The sequence below is a fragment of the Microtus pennsylvanicus genome, chromosome 9 (assembly GCF_037038515.1).
Source record: "Microtus pennsylvanicus isolate mMicPen1 chromosome 9, mMicPen1.hap1, whole genome shotgun sequence".
NCBI classification, from domain to species: Eukaryota; Metazoa; Chordata; class Mammalia; order Rodentia; family Cricetidae; genus Microtus; species Microtus pennsylvanicus.
Window position 1 is genome coordinate 77,742,927 of NC_134587.1, and position 22,178 is coordinate 77,765,104.

The 22,178-nt window shown below is 44.6% G+C and overlaps 1 protein-coding gene across 3 annotated transcripts in view; it reads left to right on the forward strand.

Annotated features, from left to right (window-relative positions):
* The first annotated feature begins 1,502 nt into the window (after window positions 1–1,502).
* The window catches only part of Trmt9b (tRNA methyltransferase 9B (putative)), a 51,537-nt gene continuing 30,861 nt past the window's right edge, over window positions 1,503–22,178 (forward strand). Inside the window, exons 1-4 of one of the 3 annotated variants that reach the window (XM_075986539.1) lie at window positions 1,523–2,190; window positions 8,066–8,147; window positions 18,031–18,100; window positions 20,470–20,660. The gene's annotated coding sequence lies outside the window, so the exon portion shown is untranslated. Of the gene's footprint in view, window positions 2,191–8,065; window positions 8,148–18,030; window positions 18,101–20,469; window positions 20,661–22,178 lie in introns of all 3 variants that reach the window. The other 2 variants (XM_075986538.1, XM_075986537.1) reach the window with 2 other exon arrangements.

Sequence of the window (22,178 nt, forward strand, 5' to 3'; positions counted from 1 at the left end):
AGAATCCAAAAGGGTCCCAACATAGCTGTGAGGGTGGCCTAACACATTAGCGGATTACATACCAGTGCCGTGTCAATGCGCTACAAGTCTTGCACTGATTCTCCTCTGCCAGTCTCTGTACACCCATAATGCATTGCATTCTATGTAAAAATATTGTCTACATTCATTCTACATTAGTCCTGACCTTCTGTCCCCTTGTAGAAGCCTATTCCCTACACAAGGATAAGAACTTCTGCTACTATCATCTCTCCAAACTCTTATTTTCTGAGTTTTTTTTTTTTATTTTTAAGATAGGATTTCTCTGTGTATCTCTGGCTTCCCTGGAACTCACTCTGTAGACCAGGCTGGCTGGTGTCGAACTCACAGAGATCCACCTGCCTCTGCCTCCCTAAGTGCTGGGATTAAAGGTGTGCACCACCACTGCCTGGCTTCTAACACTATCAAAATGGTGCGCCTGCCCTGGCGGCCAGGTTGCCTGCCCTGGTCACTTCACCTATAATTATTTCCTTTGTGTTTCTTATGAAATTCAAACCAAGTCTCTTTCCCGTTTATCCCATCCCGTTTATCTCCCTTTCATGATACGATTTTTATTAGCTCTCTGCTATGTACCAAGCAATATACTACTGAAATGTGCGTTCCATTCACAGTTAGACGAGGCTGGGGGATATGACAGTACCTAAGATGCATTCTGTTCACCACAGATTTCTTGAATGGAAGAAAAACGAGCAAACCAGAGGTGAGTGTCATTCCTGCTGGCGCCGAGTTCAAGAAGACAGGACACAGGCCGGTGGTTCTTCCTATCCCTTTGCAATGCGAGGGGGAGACGGCTGTTTGTTATTCCTGACATTGCAATAGAAGTCTAAACAGAAGTTGTCCCTGCGCCACCGCAGTAGACCGAGTGCTTGAACACTATTCCGGAATTAAACTATATGATTTCCAGCAGCCCTCCCAGCGGAACTATACATGCACATTTTGGGGAGACCGTAGCTGAGTTCTCACAAATATCCATAGCAGAACAGCAACTCAGCAACATCAGATTCTTATCCAAAGGCATTACTGAATGTGCTGGGCTTCAATGTGGGGAACAAGAATTTTTTTTTTAAGTACATAGATAGACCCAGGCAGGTAACTGTATTGTTTACTAATGGGGCTTGAAAGTTGTTAGCTGATACTGAAAGCAATAAACACTATTATTGCAGAAACGATGACCTATGACACTTCTAAATTCCGCCCTGCACTTTCGCCCATGCTGCCTTTGACCTATTCGTTTTGGCAAAACATTGAAAAGATTAACCATGCATTTTTATTGACCCAGAACCTGTGCGGAGACAGCCTGGACTCTATCCCTCCGATTCTGAGTCTGAATCAGTCCTTGTGCCCAGGCACCTAGCTGATATTCCCGTGTGTGTGTGTGTGTGTGTGTGTGTGTGTGTGTGTGTGTGTGTGTGTGTGTGTGTGTGTGTGGCGGCCAAGATCAAAAGGGAAAAGAAGCGCTCAGGGTCACGTGAGTGTCAGTCACCACAGGTACTGAGCTGCGCTTGGGGCCGGCCAGGTGTGCCCGCCCTGCCCTGCGTCTCTCCTGCTTAGGAACAGACACGCCACGAGAGACTGGAGAAGAGCGAAGCGAGGGACAGGAAGGTCATCCCGATCCCAACCTCACTCCCCTGGAACGTCCGGGCGCGGCGATTGCAGGGGACCAGGACAGCAGGGCCACACTGCCTGGGGCTCCGCCGCGCATCCGCGCTGCACCGAGCCGACTCCCAGGCGCCGCGGGCTCGAGGTCCCAGCCAAGGGAGAGGTTCCCGTGCGAGCCTGGGGCGCGCGGCCTCGCGGATGCATTCCAACTTCTCTACGGAGCCGCGCTCCCGTCCTGCGCGCTCCCGCTTACCCTGTCCCTTTTTTCCCCCCCTCTCTCCACCACTCCTCTTCCTTTTATTCTCTCGCTTCTAGGCCGACGTGTGTAAGTTGCATTCTGGACAGTCCCAGCTGTGATGCTGAAGAGCTCCGAGCCAGCGGTCGACCAAGCCTCCGGTTAGGATCCCGGGCAGAGACTGCCCCTGACCCGGGGCTGACATTCTGCACAGCTCAACGGCTACTCGCGTCTCCGCTGCCCTAGTTGTGGCCTCTCTGCTTCCCCTAGGGACTGGGGTCGTGGCAGACTGCCCACGCGCCGGGGATCTGCACGCCTGGGTGAGTTCCTGGTCTTCCTCGGCCATCCCGGTTGCCGTGGAGAACCTGTTTACCTTGCAAACTTGAGACGTGACCAAAACAGACCAGCCTGCCTGGCAGCATGTGTTTCCGATGGCTGGGCGGATAATTCGGTGCTCAGAGCCCAAGGGGACATGCTCGGAAGCTTAAAGGTGAAGATGAATTCGTGTTTCTGGGTGCACGTGTAGCTTTCCCTTTAAAAGCCGTGACTAGGGAAATGATTTTCTGCCCAGCAGGAGGCGGGAACTGAGTTAACTCGCAACCTGAAAGTTTCCAAAGCTGAGGATGAAAATACAATTTATTGGAAGGAAAGTCAAAATAGAATGATGCATTAGCTTGGGCTCTTTGAGGTAAATAGCATGCAGAAAGAGGCAAGGTTTTAAACGACTTCCAATCAAGCCTTTCTTGTATCTTAGCGGCTGCGCATGGAATCTTTTCAATGCACTTACTAAATTTTGTGCAGGAAAAGACTAGAAGAGATGCGTATCCTTGGGAGATGAAGGTTATGGCCAATTAGACTAAGTGAGGATTGGCATTTAACACTTTATTTCCCAGCTAAAAGCACTATTATTCACACGACCCATTGAGCTATCTTTCTGCTTCCTGGAAAAGGAGCGATCATTTGTATTGGAGGTTTAGCGAAGGGAAAGTTGTGGGGTTTTCAGAGATCAGTATCTCTGCCTGGCCACTAGGGCAGTGTTAAAGCTCTGGTGTCTGGTGCTTTAGAGTCAGTTGGGGGAGGGTGTCTGGGGGATGAAGATCACTGGGGAGATGAGCCTGCTACTCTTGTCCAAGCGCCTCCACTGACTGACTGGTTGTGGCATCTTATTTAAAAGGAGATGGACAAGTTGAAAAGTATCTCGTCACCAGGAAGCCATTCATTCCGGAGAACTGCTGTTTTATCAGTTGATGCCTTTGGGCACATTTGTAAAGAGCGTTCTCTCTCTCTCTCTCTCTCTCTCTCTCTCTCTCTCTCTCTCTCTCTCTCAGACCCCTTTCCCCATTCCAAAGAAATGCTACTTCTAGAAAGATCTGATTAGGGTAATGACGCTCTTTGGAAAGAGTTTGTCCTTGGACGTGCGTCTTAGTTTAGCTTAGGTACAAAGGTACCTCGGGCATTTTAGTAATTTTTTATTTACTGAAAGGATGGCGCCATTGAAAGTGCTTGGTCTGTGTAGTTAAGAACTTAACTTGATTCTAAATGTAGGGGTCAGGTGGCACTGTGTTCTCAGGAAACTTTAAGTCTCTGTTTTTGTTTTGTTTTGTTTTTCGTTTTGTTTGTTTGTTACTGAAGGTTGAGAGGACTGTAAAGAAGAAGTGCTAACTGGGCGTAGTTCTGAAGGGTAGGGGTGTTTATGCTTCTTTAAGCATGGCCCTCCAAAGCTTGATGCCTTTGACTATGAAGGAATTGTTGCTACCTTGAACAAGCCACAAGTAGACTTGTTGGCTACACACAGCATCTTTTTGTTTGTTTGTTTGTTTTTCTTTTTTGAGACGTGGCTTCTCAGTAGCTTTGGAGCCTGCCCTGGAAGTCGCTCTGTAGACCAGGCTGGCCTTGAACTCACAGATATCCACCTGGCTCTGCCTCCCGAGTGCTGGAATTAAAAGCACGTGCCACCACCGCCCACGCATACACAACAATCTGACATTGAGAGAAAAGTTCACGGTGACTTTCCACCAAGGATTTTTAAGCAGGATTCCAACAAAAGATGTCATTGAAATTAGTCCCAGGCAGAGAGAATTGTTGCGACGGGGCTGTCAGTGATCCTCGGTTTTCTCTTGTAGATGAATACTGTTCTAAAAGCAGTGGCACAGAAGTGTAGAGAAAACTGGGGAAGCCGACAGAGGCTGCAGGGAATCAAGCTGACCTGAGTTCAACTCTGACATAATTTGGTCCCTGGGAGCACAGAAAGGACAGTGATTCTAAATGGCCAGTTGAGTGCCCCTTGGGTTTTGTAACTCACTTCTCTAGGTAGCCAGAGGGAGAATTTTGCTTAAGAACCTTTGATAAGAGCTGCTTAGAGGAGGAAAATGTCATTCATCTGGGGGAACTTCTATAGCAAAGAAACTTCCAGCCACCCAGGGAAAACATTTTGCAATTTAACTAGGTCTTCTAAAGTGAAACCCAGCTCATATGTGAACTGGGTGTAATGACTCTTCCGAAGGTGGTTGTGGGGGAGTGGATGGGATAATGGTGGTAAAATGCATAGTCCACTGTTAGCACGCAGTGAGTAGTAATAAAGAGTGGATAGAGGCGCTGGAGATGACTCTACAGTAATAGCACTTACTGCTCTTTCAGCTGACCAAGAGTTCAGATCCCAGTATGGACATCAGACAGCTCAGAAATGCCTGTAACTCCAGCTCCAAGGAATTGGACACCTCCTGCTGGTCTCTATAGGCATCTATGTGCACACGTGCATACATTCGTGCACACACACACACATGCATATACATGCATGCATAGTCACAGAGAGAGAGAGAGAGAGAGAGAGAGAGAGAGAGAGAGAGAGAGAGAGAGAGAGAGAGAGAGACTGGATAGAAGAGGAAGGAAGTGAACTGGGTGTATTGATTGATGTAGTGGTACCCCCCCCCCCCGAAGTTATACAGAGGGCATCTTAGGGTTTCTATTGCTGTGAAGAGACACCATGACCAGGTCAACTCTTACAAAAGAAAACATTTAATTGTAATGGCTTACTTCAGTTCAGAGGTTCAGTCCATTATCATCATGGCAGGGAACATGGCCTGCAGGCAGAAGTGGTTCTGGAGAAGTAGCTGAGAGTCTTACACTATGTAGGCAGCAGGAAGTAGTCTGTCATACTGAGGGAAGCTTGAGCAAAAGAAACCTCAAAGCCCACCCCCAGAGTGATGCATTTCCTCCAAAATGATCACACCTACTTCAACAAAGCCACACCTCCTAATAGTGCCATTCCCTTTGGGGGCCATCCTCTAAAGCACCACAGAGGCTTTACTGCATTGTTAACTAGAAGTGAATATTCCCTCTTGAACTTCCTGCCTTCAGAACCACCAGCTAAATGAAACTTGCAAGGCAGCCCGTATGTAATATTAGGCATAGAAACTGAAAACGGATGAAGGCAGAAATGCTGCTTATAAAAACTATATGAAGGAAGAACATTTAGAGGAAACTGAGCAGTACCTGCCCAAAAACCAGAGGGGCTGGGAGAAGTACCCAGAGCTCAGGTGTGTCTGACAGGGCTGTGTGAAGGAGTTGAGAGCAGTGGGGCTGGCCTGGGAGATTTTTTTCTTTTATATAGTCTTAGTTGAAAAGTGTGGTATGTGGATGTCTTGCCTTGGGTTGTTTTACTCGGGTCACATACACTATTAAATGACAAAAAGGGGATTTGCAACTTTTAAAGCTAATCTGAAATGAAACAGTATTTATCATAATTCATCCGCCAGCGCTTTGTGTTGGGAGGTGGAAGTGTAAACCAGGAGTCAAGCACTGGGGTTGTCACATGCAAGGCCCTTTGTCTACACCCAGACCCTCTGCCCCACCCTAAACGAGGTTTAGATTAATCTGCCTTTAACTTCTTAAAAATTAGCAGAGTCTGGTTTAAAATGTATGCAATGTCTATGTCTGTCCCTCACACAGGCGTCCAGGTTGAATATGGAGCTGTAGGGCATGCTTCCTTTCGAAATCTCCTGGGGAAGGCTCTGGTCACTCAAGGAAAGGGCAGAGTAGTAACATGAAAACCTTCTCCCCTGATGGATAGATCTTCTCAAGGTCATTTGAAGGACTTATAGTTGGTCGTCTTCTGCATATGGGTAGATTTATCACTTTTGTTTTCCCCCCCTCTCTCCTTCTGTCATTCCATAGGTGTCCTTGGTAACATCTCAGCTTTTGAAATTACATTTTGACTCCAATTCATTGCTTCATTTACATAGTCCCGGTCTGATGTGTGACCTTGTTCTCTGTCACACAACTGTGTGCCAGATGGACACAACCTTTCCCCTTTTATTTTTTTCTCCCAAAGCACTTCCTGCGCTAAGTGTACCGAATGCTCCCTTTCTTGTGACAACCAGAAAATTGTCACAGGTCCTTTAAAGCAGAAAGGGGAGTAGCGTGGGAATGAAGTGTGCACCAAAAAGCTAGATGCAAAGTTGCTGTTTAACGAAGAGAAGACAGAGTACTCAATTCAAAGTAGGCGAAGATTGACTTTGAATTATATTTTGTGAAAGAAAATAAAAAATAAAGTAGTTGGTAGCCTAGGACCCTTTCAAACAGATGGATATTGTAGGTGGAGAGGTTGAGATTTCTAGGGGAAAGGGCATTGAGTAAGTAAATCTTACTAAACCTGTCACTATACACCTAAACATGAAATATTCTTTGGTTTGGATGACGAAAATGAGTTTTTACCTGTGACTGTGTGTTTTTATGACGAGTGGTTGGTCTAGGTGCTTCCTAGTGTGGAAGTGTGAGTGTGCAGGAGTTAGAGGCAAGTATTGGATATCTTCTCTTGATGGTTCTACACCTTCATTTTTTTTTGAGACAGCATCTCTCTGTGAACCCGAAGCTCGTCAACTCGGCTACACTGGCTGGCGGATGAGCTTGAGGGATCTGCTTGTCTTGCCCACCATGGCTTGTCCTGACCAATGCTGGGGTGGCTGGCACAAGCCCTGATGCCCAGCTTCTCACATGAGTTCTGGGCAACTCAAGTCTTCATGCTTGCTGAGCAGATACTTCAGACTAAGCTATCTTTCATGTGCCAGGAAAATGATTTTTACAATGATCTTCTCCACCAAAGCTTCAGCTAGCGATACCCATTCTGTGACCCACAAAACAAAGGAAGATCAGAGGCCATTCAGAAATAGTATCTGGCTGGCTGCTCCTTTCATTAGATGAATCACCCGCGAACTTGTGTTTTGCCGCCTCTTTCTTTCCTTTGCAACACTCACAGTGTTCTTTCTAAAGCTGAAAAATATATAAATGCCTTGTTTCTTGGATAGCAAAATAAAAATATGCTTAAATTTACTCCAATCACTTCTTTTAAGCCCTGCATTTGTCAGATTCAATTGTTTTGCAAATCACCTCTCTTCTGTTAGTAAATTGTGAGCTTGTTTGCATGCAGAAATTGCATTGGGCTTCCAGGAATAATCTTAATCATTGAGGAAAATCATCTTCACTTTGCCTAAACATTGGGAAAGGTAGGAAGAGCTGAAAAAATGGAAGAGCATGTTGAATTTGTTAATCTGTTACATATATTTTCTTGAATTGAATCTTGCGTCTCAAAAAAAGAAAACCATTCCATTATCTCCTCTATTAATTGCTGAAAGCATCTAAATGCAGAATGATAAATGTTACCTGGGCAAACCATACTGTCTATGACCGTATTCTTCAGCTGTAGTGATGACACTGGTAAGTTAGCCACTCTGCCGCTCACCATCAGAAACCACAGCTAAATCAAACCACGCTCTGTCCTATGTAACCCCTCGGGTCTTCCGTCCCAAGCCACCACCCTGCTGCTGTCTGCGAAACCCGCTTATTTCGTAGTCTCTTGTGTGGAGTTGTTTGGCTCTAATATGAGTTGATTAATTACAAAGGAGAGAAGGAGATATTGTTGTAGAGCCATGTAAATGACCTCCCTGGGTCCAGCTTCTCTTCCTTCCCCCAGTTCTCTTTAATTCACGGGGGAGTAAACACTCGGAGTTGAGCTCTGTGCTTCCCTTTTTCTGGGCTGTAAAGGTGACATTGTTCTCGCCAGGGCCAAAACACTTGAGTGCACTTGGAGACAGCGTTGTTTACCAAGCTGCTGTTGTGGATTGATAGTCAAAATGGGGCTGATAAGACCACTCAGCGAGAGCAGTTTCTACCCCTGCTGACGACCAGTCTCATTTCTAGAACCCACGGGACAGCTCACAATCTTCTGTAACTCCAGTTCCAGGACGTCCAGTGCCCTCTTCTGGCCTCCGTGGGCACCAAGGTACATATATAGCATGTATATGTATATACTCATGATTTATATAAGTATATACTTGGATGTATATGAACATACACTCCTATATACACAAATACGTGCAAATACTCAAAGACATAAAAATATAAAAAAGTAATGAAAGAAAATCAAAAGTATCTTTTATTTGCTAAGTACTATATTGTGTAAATATGTATCTATATGTAAATGATAAAAAGTCATCCCAATGTGACTCTTCCTGGTCAGGTCATTGAGCTGTTGATTTGAAAGGGTGGTAGTGAGTATTGAGAGCGTGTGGGGTTTTCCACATGTCATTTAAAAAATTCGAGCCTTTAATTATGTATTTGTTCACTGACCCAAGAAGCAGATATTGAGACGTTTTTGTACTAAAACTGGTGCCGAGTGCTAAGTTACACAGCTACACCCTCGAGTGACTGCTGTCTATGGTGTAGATGATAGTCTTGTTAAGACAGCGTGTGTGGTTAATCTCAATGGTCAGCTTGCCCGGATTTACAGTCACCGTGGAAACACACCTCTGGGTATGTCTTGGTAGGTGTTTTGTGAAATTCAAGGGGTATCAGGGACAGTATGTCCTGTACTAAGACCAAAGTTCTGTGTCAGGGCATGAATAGTGGCCCTGTCCTGTGCTCAGCAGGCGTCTCCTAAGCACCTTAGGAGTCTCCATTTTACTTGAGCTTTGAGTAGGTAAGGAGCATGCACACAGGCTCTCAAGCAAAGTAGTCCCTCCTTGCCGGGCAGTTTCATATTGTTTAAACACTTGAGTGGGAGCCCATAGAATCTATTTACTGATAAGCCTGAACCCAGATAAAATGCAAGCCCCTGCAAAGCTGTCTGTCACAGCGCCCCTCCATCACGCTACTGCAGGCCTGGATTGCTTTCTCTGCATACTTTTCTAAGCAGAAAACTTGAAGGCTTTGTGTCAAGTTAGTGAGAACATGGGCGAGCTCTTACTTGGCTAGAAAGGAATATTGTGGATCCTACAGAACATGGGAAAGACTTGTATCCTCTACAAGTCCAACAAGAAGCTACACACCCCCCCGTAAGGATGCAGAACACGTAGAAATACGTGAATAAAATGTTGAGTTTTCTACTTCTAAAGGTTTGTGTTGTTGTTGTTTTTTTCTCTTTAAGCCAAAGTAATTTACAATATCATTCTTGATGGTCTGTCTATCCTGCTTGTTACAGTGCAGGCTTTTGGAAATGGATTAGCAGTGTGTGCACACAGAAGCCTTTCTATTCATCATGGCGAGGCATTTTTATCTGGCGCAGGGAGGATGAACCAACCTGTCTATGTGTAGCATACTGTGTCAGAGTGAGAATGAGTTTGGGAATGGAGAGGGTCCTTGTGAAGGCACACCTGAAGAAGACGGACTTCACACTCTGCTATGGATTCTGCGATAGGCAAGAAGCATCTTGCCAATTATCTGTGAGGTTACAAACTTTTTATGTGTAGCGTGTGTGCCTACTTGTCTGTATATCCATCATGTAAGTAGAGGGCCCTCAGAGGCAGGAGAAAGGGTATTGGATCCCCTAGAACTGGAGTTACAGGCAGTTGTGAGTGCTGGGAATCAAACCGAAGTCCTCTGAAAGAGCAATACATGTTCTTCAGTGCTGAGCCATTTCTTGACTGTTTTTTTTTTCTTCTTCCAAGCTTGTAACTAAAATTTGTAATTCAAAGTTTGCCTTTTGAATTCCTACTGCTCTGTGTCTTAGGATTTATCTATTCAAGTTGGACATTGAAGATTAATTGAACATTTCTTTTAGGTAGAGGGCATTCTATGTGTTGTTTCTCGGTATGATTTCTATTATAGGTCAATAATAGTCACTAAAACATTAGTTACGGAATACATGATGTAGTAGCTACCTTAGTCAGAGATGTGCATGAGGAACTGTTGCTTTCTGTTCATCTAAACACGGCCATGGCTGTGGGGAAAGGGTACTCATGAATCCAATGTTCAGTCCTTAGAAACTAGATACGTATTTTCTATGCTGAGGGATTCTCAGGCATACACGAACCTCACTCCTCGCATCTGCTTCGGTTTTGCATTTAGCTGCCTATGACTTGGTTTTTCCCTGAAGAAGCTGTGTAATATCTCAGTTCCTACAAGTTGAGGAGAGCATTAAAGAAAGATCTGAGCCAGGTGATGGTGGTGCATGTTATTCCTACCACTTGGGAGGCAGTAGCAGCTGGATCTCTGTGAGTTCAAGGCCAAGTTGATCTACACATCGAGTTCAAGCACACCCAGGACTGCACAGAGAAATCCTGTCTTTATAAATCTAAGTAAAACAAAGATCTTGATGGTCATATAGAACTTGGAGCTTTCCATTCAAGTTTGAGAGAACCAAGTCATTCCAGGTTGTTTCTGTTATTTTTAATGAATTTTCAAAATTGATATGTCTCCCTAATTTTGAAAATATGCTTTCGCATCTCACCTAGTTGGTACTGTGAGCATGCCGTATAGTGGCATGTATTCCATTTTCCTGAGAATAAATGAGGTAATTAGCCTGAGACGAAACATTGTATTTTAGATTCGACGTAATGGTTTCTGTCCATTTGTAAGAAAGCTTTCTCTTCTGACTCAGGGGTGTTGGGTTGAGTGCTTTGTCCTATTTTAAAGGTTTAAATTTAGAACGAGAGCTCTCTTGCCCTGTTTCATTTGCCTGAAAAGTAGATTATAATGACTTCCCTCAAAGGTTAAAAATGATGCCTGTGGCTTTAAATCTGAAGCTATAAACAGTGTACCACTAAACCTGGGCTTATCTCCGAAGAAACCAACCCAGTCATAAACTGTAACATGGAAACTGGAAAAAAAAATGAAACTTTCCCAAACAGTCTGGTTTATTCTGGGCACCAACTTAATAACTCCCGCTGCTAGGAGAAGTACACTCTGCTGTCACAGGAAGGCTTAAAATGTCAAACACGCTCTTGTAAAATACAATGCAAGCTGCCTGCAAATGAGAGCAGCCTTTCCACTGGCATATTTCCTACTTTGGTGCAGCTCTCATAATCGTGGCACTTACTCAGAACTGAAAACCTCTCTGTGCAATGTAAACAGTCACACCCCCACGACACCGCCGAGGTTTGCATAAGTCCAAAGCAGGTGTGGGCTGCTTCAGACAATGGAGCAAACTGGAAGACCCAGCTACAGGGATTTAATGTCACTGCCCAAGAGAGAACCCAGAGGGTGGGATGGGGCCAGGGAGCCCAGCTGAAGAGCAGAAGGCTATCACGTGTCAGCGTTGCAGGTGTGGCCAGCTCCTCCCCCAGCATCTTCATCTCCTCATCACAGAACAGAACCAATACAGCCTATAGAGAGTCAGTATAGGTACCACCCAGTTCACTTATCCAAAGCCTACTCCTCCGGTACCTGTGAGTCTTCTGGTTCAGATATGATCAATGTTAAGCCCAAAGCAGATAAGACGTAGCAAGTTACAGAGTGAGGTACCCTACTTGAGACAAGTGACAGGGTGAGAGGTCACAGCTGGGGGACAAGGCAGGCTGCGGAGGCATTAAAAAGCAGCCCTTCTATCCATGGGTCTGCATCCACAGATTTGACCAGTCAGGGACCAGAACTATTTGGGAGAAAACGCTCTAAAAATTTCTATTTTTTTTCTTACTGTTATTCTCTATACAATAAAATTTGATAACTATTTGCAGAACATTTGCCTTGTATTAGATACAAGGGACGGTGCATCGCTTGCAGGAAGATGTGCATGCGTGGTAGATAAATACGTCATTTTCTATGATACTTGAGCATCCGGCAGCTCTTGACACCCACAGGGTGGAAGCTCTTGGATAATTCTTATAGAATCTAAAAGGTTGCTCTATTCAAAGCCGGTAAGGCCATAGAAAGCGTCACTACTCTATAACTTCCTGACATAATTTGTCCCCAGTTGAAAAGGGGTATTTATCAGCTGCTTAGAAAGAATAAAATTATGTAGCATAAATTGAAAGTTTTCTATGAATGCCATTAAAATAAATAATACCTCAGTACTGAAACAGATCCATCTCAGCTGTTTCCCTTATTAAATATTGTGACAGCTTTAACTTTTCACTGATCTAAACATCAAACTCAGCACGTATTTACTTAGCAAATGGTAGGCGCCAACACCTTCTAACTTCCAAGAGCCATCTTAGTTACTTTTCTCTTGCTGTGAACAAGGTAGCTTCTGGAAGAAAGAGTTTATTGGGCCTTACCGTTACAGGAACAGGGCCATGCCATGACCATCAGGGCAGGGAGCATGGCATCAGGCAGACAGGCAATGGAGCTACAACACTAGCTGAGAACTCCCAACTTGAGGTACAACCATGAGTCGGAGAGAGCTAACTGGGACTGGCCTGGGAATGGTACACCTTCTTCAACAAGACCACACCTCCAATTCCTTCCCAAACAGTTGCATCAATGAAGGACCAAGTACTCAAACATATGAGCCTGTGGGGACCATTCTCATCCAAACCACTACAAGAATAGACACAAGAGTGTGTGGATGCCTAGAGAGCCACTCACTTTTGGTGTGTGGATCAATGAACCACCTGATGGAAACGTGGCTTGAGCCTCTCCATGCACATTATGATATTCCTTACATTTTATGGTGTGTAGAAGGAGAGTTTTCTCGTCTCAACCTGGTCCCACTCTGCCCACCTATATAACCCTCAGAGGCTTAATATCAGTTACAATTGTTTGACCAATGGCTCAGGCTTCCTACTGACTAGCTCTAACTATAAATTAACCCATTTCTATTCGTTTATATTTTACCATAAGGCTCATGGCTTGTTACCGCACATCTTGCTTCCCCAGTAGCTACATGGCATCTCCTTGAATCCACTTAATCTTGCTATATATCTCTGTTTGGATTTCCTACGTGGCTTTACTCTGCTAAGCAACACATATAAAGAAGGACATCCCATATCAATGGTGTTCCTTCCCATTTTTACATTATGATAGACTATATTCCTAAGAGATTCTGGGCTTCAACATCATTATACCCAACAACTGTTCATCCTCCAGGGACAAGGGAAATGTAGGTGGTTAAATTCCAGGTGACATGAAAATAAGTTTTTTAATAGCACAGGAAATGTTGAATCAAGAAGCATAAACGTTTTGCACGTTTTATGTCCATTGCTTCCCTGTGGAGTAGTGAATTTTTTTCTGAGTATCTTCACCGATATCTTTGTTGCAACCGAACCTTGAAGCAACATCTGTCCGGGTTCGGTCTCGAAAGGTTTGTATGTTCCAGGATAGGAATGTGTGGATTAAAAATGTTAGACGAGAGAAACAGAGACACAAAAGAGATACAGAGACATAGGATATTACCAGGAGGGCAACTCAGTGAATCCCGAGTCTGTCCTTGTTTATTTCTTATGATCTTTACATGTGCCAATCCAAAAAAGGGGAAGAAAACAAAAGTCTTTTTTATCATGATACAAGGAACGAACAAAATGATTACCATATTAATGATTACCATATTAATACCCAAAACACCAAGTGGCCACAATTTTAGCCAAGATATCTTTGTTATTAAGTCAAATCTCCTGTCAATAACCTTGAAGGAGCAAGACTAGGCCTGAACTCTGACCTTCAGTCAAGGTGGAGAGGATCCACGTCTGTGGCCCCACATTTGACCAGTTAAATAATAACGAGTGGGGCAGAAGCACAAAGACAAAGTCACTGAAGGTTTAGGATTAGGCATCCTGGTGGGAATCAACAGTGCAGCTAGGCGTCACCAGCTGCTCACAAGTCCCGGCTGACAAGCTTGCTTCACTCTGAAGCTCCCACACAAAACTCAACCTTCTGAGATCACAGGAATGTGGCAGAGGCCGTGACGTTAAAAGGCAGGGTAGTGAGATTCTTTTCTGTTAAAAATGACACAGAAGGAGTCTTGTTCCTATTAATATTGGACCATTCTAGGATGTCTGCAGTTGGATTGTTTTTAACTTTTTCCCACCGAGGCAGTGTAAGCAACGCATCCGTTCTAATTAAAGTAGCTCTAAAGACTGGCAACGCCTCCTGCTTTTCCAGTTTCTCTGTTAATCACTTTGCTACTATAATTACCACCATCAGTCTACTGAGGGCCAGATGGTATATTCTCGGTGGATGAGCGATAACTGTGGTGTAATACTTTCAGAACAGTGTATGATAAATTGTACGATGATCATCATGCCAATGAGAACTGGAACCGAGCTCAGCAAGTGGATCTGAAGCATTGGTACAAGTCCAGTTTTGCCCATTGACAGGCTAGGAGTCCTTAAAAGCACACAGCCGCTTTTTAAAAGGCGATATGTGGGTGGATGGATTAAATGGCTTAACCAGTACAGACGCTTGCTGGCCAAGCCCTGCAACCTGAGATCAGTCCCCAGGTCCCACATGATAGAAGGAGAAAGCTGAATCCCCACAGCTGTGCTGTGGCCTCCACATGTGCACCACGGCACACAGGTGCACACACATGCACACAATAAGGAATGTACTTTTTAAAAGTCAATAGTGAATGAGACACTCGTGCTATTATAAAAGGCATCTATGTCAAGGGAATCCGCAGAAATCTGGGGGAGTAAGTGACCCCCCTCGGTTGTGGCTTGTTCATCGTGGGTAACATCAGAGGGGCACAAGGTCCACACACCTTCGTGATTCTGATCGTTTAGTCTGGAAAGATGTAGGCTTGCCCTTTAGTTGGAAGGTTCCACAAGGATTTTTCTCTTCTAAACAAACGCTGCCCAGTGACAGACACTTTGACACTTTGGGCGTTGTTCATAAAATCCAGCCAGGTCAGGAGGCCTCTGGAGACCCCCATGTTTCCAGGTGCCGGCTGCTAACCCAGAGAACTCCTGTCTCCATTGTGTTCAGCTCCCACTAGAGCAGGCAGCCCAGGAAGCGCCACGGTGAGTGTTCAGAGGAGCATAAGTGTATCCATTCCTCTCTTTCAGTAGGTATCCTCCTGTTTAACAGTGCCAGACAATCACTAGATACAGTGCAGCCATGCTATATATAAACCACCTGGCACGGCCTGGCTAGACTGCAAACAGCAAGTCTGTGGGACCAAAGTCAGAAGCCACGCAAGACTCGTGCATGTAGTCTGCACTCAGCATACTGGGGAATTCCCTCCGGATACCTAAAGTTTTTCTCCAGACACTTGGACCCCTTATGGAGAGTGACACAGTATTTGACTAAAGCCTGTGAAGCTCCTCCCAAACGCTTTAAATCATTACATTGGCTATATTTCCTAACACCAGGAGAACGCTATATAAACAACTACTATGTTATTTATGAAATAAGGATTAGAAAAAGTATATAGATGTTCAGTACATGATATCTGGCAATCGAACTCTACAAAGTTCTGTTCTGACCTCTACACGCATACTGTGGCATAAGTGTGCCCCTGCACATACATACACACACACAAGTACACAAAGCACTTAAATAAAATGCACTGGAAACCTTAAAAAATATAGCTTCATTTGGAAATGGGAATAGGAGCAACCTCTGGGCTTTGTACTACTTACTTAACTGCTTTCTATCCTGTGCCTCACCCCTTCCTAGCTCCTAGATCTGTGTGATGTGATGGATTTGAAAGCTTTGTGGTACCTTGGGCTGTTAGAGAACATGTTCTGCATCAAGAGTCAGAGCTTAGGGACTGGGGAAGTAGAGCAGAGGTGACAGAGCTTGCACGAGGCCCTGGTTTGATCCTCAGCATTTCATAGACCGCTGGACTAGCTCAGAATTATAATAAAGGATCGGAAGTTCAAGGTCATCCTCAGCTGCATAGGAAGTTCCAGACTAGCCTGGGACACATGAAACACTTCCTTGAGAGAAAGGAGGTGGAAGGGAGATGGGGAGAGCACACCAAAGAGGAAGGGCACTTGCAGAATTGTCTCTCAGTTCTTTATTCTTGATTTTAATAGTGTTTTTGAGAACTTCATATATAAGCTCCAGCATCTGTATCACTTCTGTCTTTCCCTTCCCACAACTCCTGTGTCTCCTCCCAGATTCATGATCTCTTGACCTCTTTCTTATTATCGTTGCATATATACATATAGTTATATATATATATATATATTATACTACATATATAGATGTGTGCATCCAAACATGTACATAATACCCACCAAGTCCATCTTGCATTGCTTGTATGTACTTATGTCTAGGGCTGACCACTTGGGATTGTGGGTAGCATGATTTGGGTAGCACAAGTCACAATCTTCTGTGACTTCTACTTTTGAGTTTTCATGAGGCTTAATATAGCTATGTTTCAAATTTTAAACTTGAATCTTTGATGAATTTAAAATGATGATTATTAAAGCACCTAGCATAAATATTCAGCATATGGTTGAGATTTTAAAGTATTTTATTAATTGATCGAGTATCTCATAGACTGCTTGTCCTGTACTCAAGAAAAATATGGAGAAGCCCCTCTGATAGAAATTAAGAAGTAGGGCTGGGCCAACAAGATGGCTCAGCAGGTTAAGGTGCTTGTCACCAAGCCTAACGACCTGAGTTCAATTCCCAGAACCTTCATGATGGAAGTGGAGCTCCAACTCTCATAGGTTATCCTTTGACACACACACACACACACACACACACGCGCGCGCGCACACACACACACACACAAGATGTTAATAATAGTAAACAAGAAGATAAATGGGGGAAAACAAAACAGATATCGCTCATAGTTTCTGAGCTCTTTCCAAACCTTTGAGTTAGAGGCTCATGCGTGAGGTCCGGGGACAGATTGTGTTCTGGGTCCACATCTCTCAGGAAGGGCCCTGGTTGCCTGGTGTGGCGTCTCCTAGGGGTGTAACACCTGGTCTGGGAGAGCGGAAGCAACTAGAACCTGACCCACTGCTCCTAGTTGCTGGGCAACTCAGGGAGGAACAGGAAGCTAAGAGGAAGGAGCTGGTCCCTCCTCTGACTTTTGCCCTCTAAGTCTCCTGAGGCAGAGTCATCTGGCAAAGAAGAATGTTGTTTGTGGAGTCTTGCCCTCCAGATATAAGGCAGGGAACACAAGGAGAAGCTCAGAGACAGGAGTTGTTAGTTTGATAGCCAGTGTGGTTCCGAGTGCCTCAGGTGGACATGACTCCCATACAGAGGTAGGGACTACACGACCAAAGCACGACTTGCATAGGTAACTAAAAGTTTTGCTTTTTATTATGGTTAAAAAAAAAACCAAACTGCTGAGTGTGGTAGTGCCTGACTTTAATCCCAGAACTTGGGAGGCCAAGGCAGGTGGATCTCTGTGAGTTCCAGGACAGTATGGTCCACAAAGTGAGTTCTGGGTCAGCCAAAGTTGTTACACAGAGAAACCTGTCTCAAACCGAAGCAAACTAACCAAACAAACAAACCAAAAAACCAAGCAAACAAAAAACTCCACAAAGCCTACTGTTCTAACCATTTCTGAATACATGTTTCAGTGGCATTACGTACAGTCGCATAACTCTGCAACCATAACCACCAGGAGAGGGCTCCTTGTGTGAAAAGTTAGTGGAAAGTCTTTGCCCAGGCCTCTTTAACAGCAGCAAAGAGTCATCCCCACAGATTCCACTCCTGGGGACATAAGGTCACCAACACGTCCTGGTTGTCCAACGCTACAGTTTGGTCCACTAACCCTTTAACAGTGAGAAGGCTTTCGTGAGAACGAAGGAGTCATTGTCTCAGCTTGTGACAGACTGCTCTGTGTGCAGGACTGGGAGCTGGAGCAAAGGGAAGCGAGCCTCAGATGACCCTGTAAACCTAGCAGACAAACAGGTAGATTGTCTTGTTTAAAAGAACAAAGCAGAAGTGAATGGGCGCTCCCCTTCCCTCCCTCTCCCTCTCTTTCCTCCCTTCTGACCTCATTTTTATCTTTTTCTTTTCTTTCCATTTTTCTCCTTGCCACCCAGATTGCTGGATGACAACTGTGGACCCGGCATTATTGTCAGGTGTTTCTTGATTATAAGCTTGGCGCTGCTGGTAAGTCAGAGGAGAGGAAAGCCTCGAAGCGAGGATGCTGAGCTTTCAGTGTTGTGGCATCCGTCATTCATGTCATATCCTAGATCTCAGAGAAATATCAGCTTCTCCTGGTAAAGCAAATATCCCCTGGAGGTTTTCCTGGACTGTAAAATCCTCAAGAAAAGGGGGCTCCTGACCTAGATAAGCGCGAACTTCGGGCTGAAGGGGTGGAAAGGACTTGGGAAGACACAAGAGAGACAAGTTGGGAGGAAGAACCAGCAAACTGTGATCCTTAGCAATCAGGTTTTCTGTATTTTGTATACACAAGGACTCTTCATGAGCCAAGAGTACCATCGGCTTTGTGTTCTCAGAAAGAAACCCAGAGCACCTGCTTCGAAGCTAATTGTATTATAAAATATATTTTGTGAGAATTCGTAGCACAGCCTTATATTTGCCCCTCAATTTTACTCTATAAAATTAAGAGTATCTGTGCATTCGTTGGTCTCTAGTTAGGCACCATGATCTTCATTTAAAATCTCTTTGTAGATCAATTCCCTGTCCCCTGGCCTGCATGACCATTTATCCTGACAGCAAAGTGGGCGCACAATGAATGATTGCGTCTGGTCTTGCTGTTCAGAACATCCGAATCATCTCCTCGTGGGCTGCCGTTGTGAGCTCTGATCCTTTGATCTCCACACAGGCTGCAAGCTAGTTTTGTCAAATTGACACCAGCAGAGATTGCCTCGGGGAAGCTGGTCTCTCTATGTCCATTCCCCTTAAACTTCATGTTTGATTTTCCTGTTCTTTTCTGGCATTATTTTCTAATCTGTGAAATCAGAATGAATTACCATCTAGTTACCACGAAGAAGACCAAGCCATCGCCTGTGGAGGAGCAACCTATTAAAGGGGCCTGTGTTGGAACTCTCGGTGCTGTGCATGCGTGCATGCCTGCATGTGCGCGTGCGTGCGTGTGTGTGTCCCCGCATCATCCTCCCATAACTTCACACGTTCACTTTCCCCACCTGGAGATTATTAGACTCACTTTGTTTGTAAGAATAATATTCCACTCAAAATCAAAATCCACTAAGACACAGAATCCTTGAAATTTTTGAAGGAAAGAATGAAATTTTCTTGGAGACATGTTGGATCTGTTTTCCTCAAGGAAAAAAAAATAACCATTTTAATTTTGTCCCTTCCCTTCCATACACTGTTTCTACAGAGATGCCTGGCAGGCTCTGTAATCATAGAGGGGGCCGTATTCTCCCAGGGCCATGCATTTTGCTGTTTCGGAGCCCAGCATCCTAGGCGGTCCATGGGAACTCTTGCGTTCCTTCCCTTTCGGTCTCCACTGTGACCCCTCTGGCGGATCTCAGGAGTTTCCACGGAGAATTCTGCGCACGAATGGGGCTGTTTCACTGGTCCCATTACTTAAGAGTCACAGAGTTTGTGTCACTCCAAGCTGCAGAAGCAACTTTTGCTATCTGTGCTTTTTCCCTCAGCCACTCCGTCCTTGCCCACACCTTTTGTACCAAGCCATTATTCTTGGCTGATCTCTATCGAACAGAGTCTAGACAGTGGGAAACTGCATCCTTACACACCTTCGTCCTCTCTTCTCGTGGCTTTCCGTGTAATTCTTGCTTAGTATGTGTGCCCTCATGTTTCCTACACGGAACTGTCCAGCACTCCAGTAGAGGTGACTAGCTGCCATGTATGACAGGGAAGTGTTAGTGGCCTTTGGCGTCACCACCTCATTCCTTTCACGCTGCACGGTCATCTCTGCCTGAATGTATTTCTGACTGCCAAGTGCTAGGATAATGTTTTGGGGTTTTGGTGGTGGTGGTAGTGGCAGTGTTTTGGTTTTTGTCATGATCTCTAATCCAGTTCACTTTCCCAAGATTCATGCACTTTACTTGTCCTTCAGATACCACAAGAAGCCCCTGTCCAGGCCTGAACACCCCTCCCACCTCCTCTTCATCCCCTCTGACGCCAGATCATAGCATCATCCACTAGGTCTATTAGATCCATCTTCCAGTAGATCACAGCATCTAAGGGCCCTGAACAGGAGCAGGATCTGTTTAATCTTTATCCTTGGAGCTTTATCTGTACCAGAAAGAATATTGACCTTGAAAATACTCCATTATTTTCTGTGCAGTTTTAACTCTGTAAAGAAAATCCTTGAACCCTAAAACTGCCATTGCTCTGTGTTTTAAAGTGCTGACTCCCTTCTAGGACAGCTCACTCACATGCTACACCCCCAAAATTACAGAAGGTTTGTCTTAGAAGATGGCTTCCCACTAGCCGAGAGAAGAAGAGACAGTAGTAAGTAGCAGGTTTGATATTCTTATTTTGTAAAGTGGCTTATTTTTTGTTTGTTTGTTTTTTCCTTGTAGGGCCTGGACTCCCTTCAGAGACTCACACGGAGTGGTGAGTCCTGCGAAGGGCAAAGGATGCTACCTACTGACTTCATTCCCGCCCCTTTCATGTATGTAACATATTGAGAGAGTCGTGAGGAACAACAAGGAGAAACTGCCATGATTTACCAAGACAAGAAGTAATCCTCGGGCATCACAAGATGATTCAGGTTAGTAACTCCCCAGTCTTACTGTAATTCCAACACAATGAGAGGGGTTTAGTGGTGTGCATATGATTAAACCTAATGAGTCCTTGTTTAAAATGTGTGATGATATGTTGGAACGTAGATTGAAGCTTCATTTATTTATTTTTTTTGCATTGGGTAGGGGAGGGGGAACAATTGAAAAGAGTGTACTGAATGAATAAAAACTATATACATTTTTGGCATTTAATAGTGATTTTCTAAGATATAAGCATATGTGTTTGTGTGTGAGTGTATGTGTGTATGTGTGTGTGTGTGTGTGTGCGTGTGTGTGTGTGAGACAAGCTTTCTCTGTGTAGCCCTAGTTGTCCTGGGACTGGCTTTGTAGACCAGCTTGGTCCGGTGTGGTAATACTAAAAGATTCTATAGGAAAACTGGTCCAGCCTTGGCAAGAATAGACGTTCCAATCTCCTTTTTTTAATCTTTTAATTCATGGAGGAAGAAAATGACAAACAATAGCCAGCAAGCTAGGAATGTCATAAATGCCTTGCTCTATTGGAGAAAGAAGAGCTCTTGGGGATAAAACTAAGCCTTCCCAGAGTTCCTTAGACCTACCTCTGTGGGTCAAGGGCAATGTCTATCTCCTTGATGACCCAGGAGGGAGACCTTGACCCTGGGAGCATTTTCAGCTCTTCTGAGTACTTTTACCCAGTGACCTTCAGGAGTGTAAAACCTGGGTAAAAGAAAGCAAACCTTTCATTTTGTTTTGTTGATGGTCTCGTCATATACCAAGAGTTTGTCTTTGAAACTGTGCCTGTTGTTGTTTATCTTCTTCTCAGCCCATAAGTTTGACATTCCAAAAGTTCCTCATGGTCGGGACAGTGGGAGCTTTGACCCGCAGAGGGAGATAAGGGAGTTTGGGTTGAGGAATACGCTCAGGACCTTAGTTGATTGTGTAGTTTTCTCCGTGGCTACATCCATTAAGATTTAGCAGATTAGGTTGTGGTGGTTTGAATAAAAATGGTCCCTATATGGTGTGGGAGGTCCTTCTATGTGTTGCTTTTATTGGTTAATGAATAAAGAAGCTGCTTTGGGCCTGTTGATAGGACAAAACTTAGGTAAGCAGGGAAGACTAAGCTGAATGCTGGGAGAAAGAAGAGTGGAGTCAGAGAGAAGTCATGTAGCCCCGCTGGAGCCAGACAGAACTTTAGCTGATAAACCACAACCACGTGGCAACACACAGATTAATAGAAATGTATTAAATTAATATATAAGAATTAACCAACAGAAGCTAGAACTAGCAGGCCAAACAGTGAGGAACTAACTAGCAGCCTACTTGCCCATAGCCTCATAGGGAGTGGTACTATTAGGAGGAGTGGCCTTGTTGGAGGAAGTGGGTCACTAGGGGGTGGGCTTTGAGGGGTCTGATGCCTGTCAGTTCAGATGCAGAACTCTCAGCAACTATCCAACACCATGTCTGCCTACACATCGCCATGCTTCCTGCCATGATGATAAAGGAGGACCAAACCTCTGAAACTGTAAGCC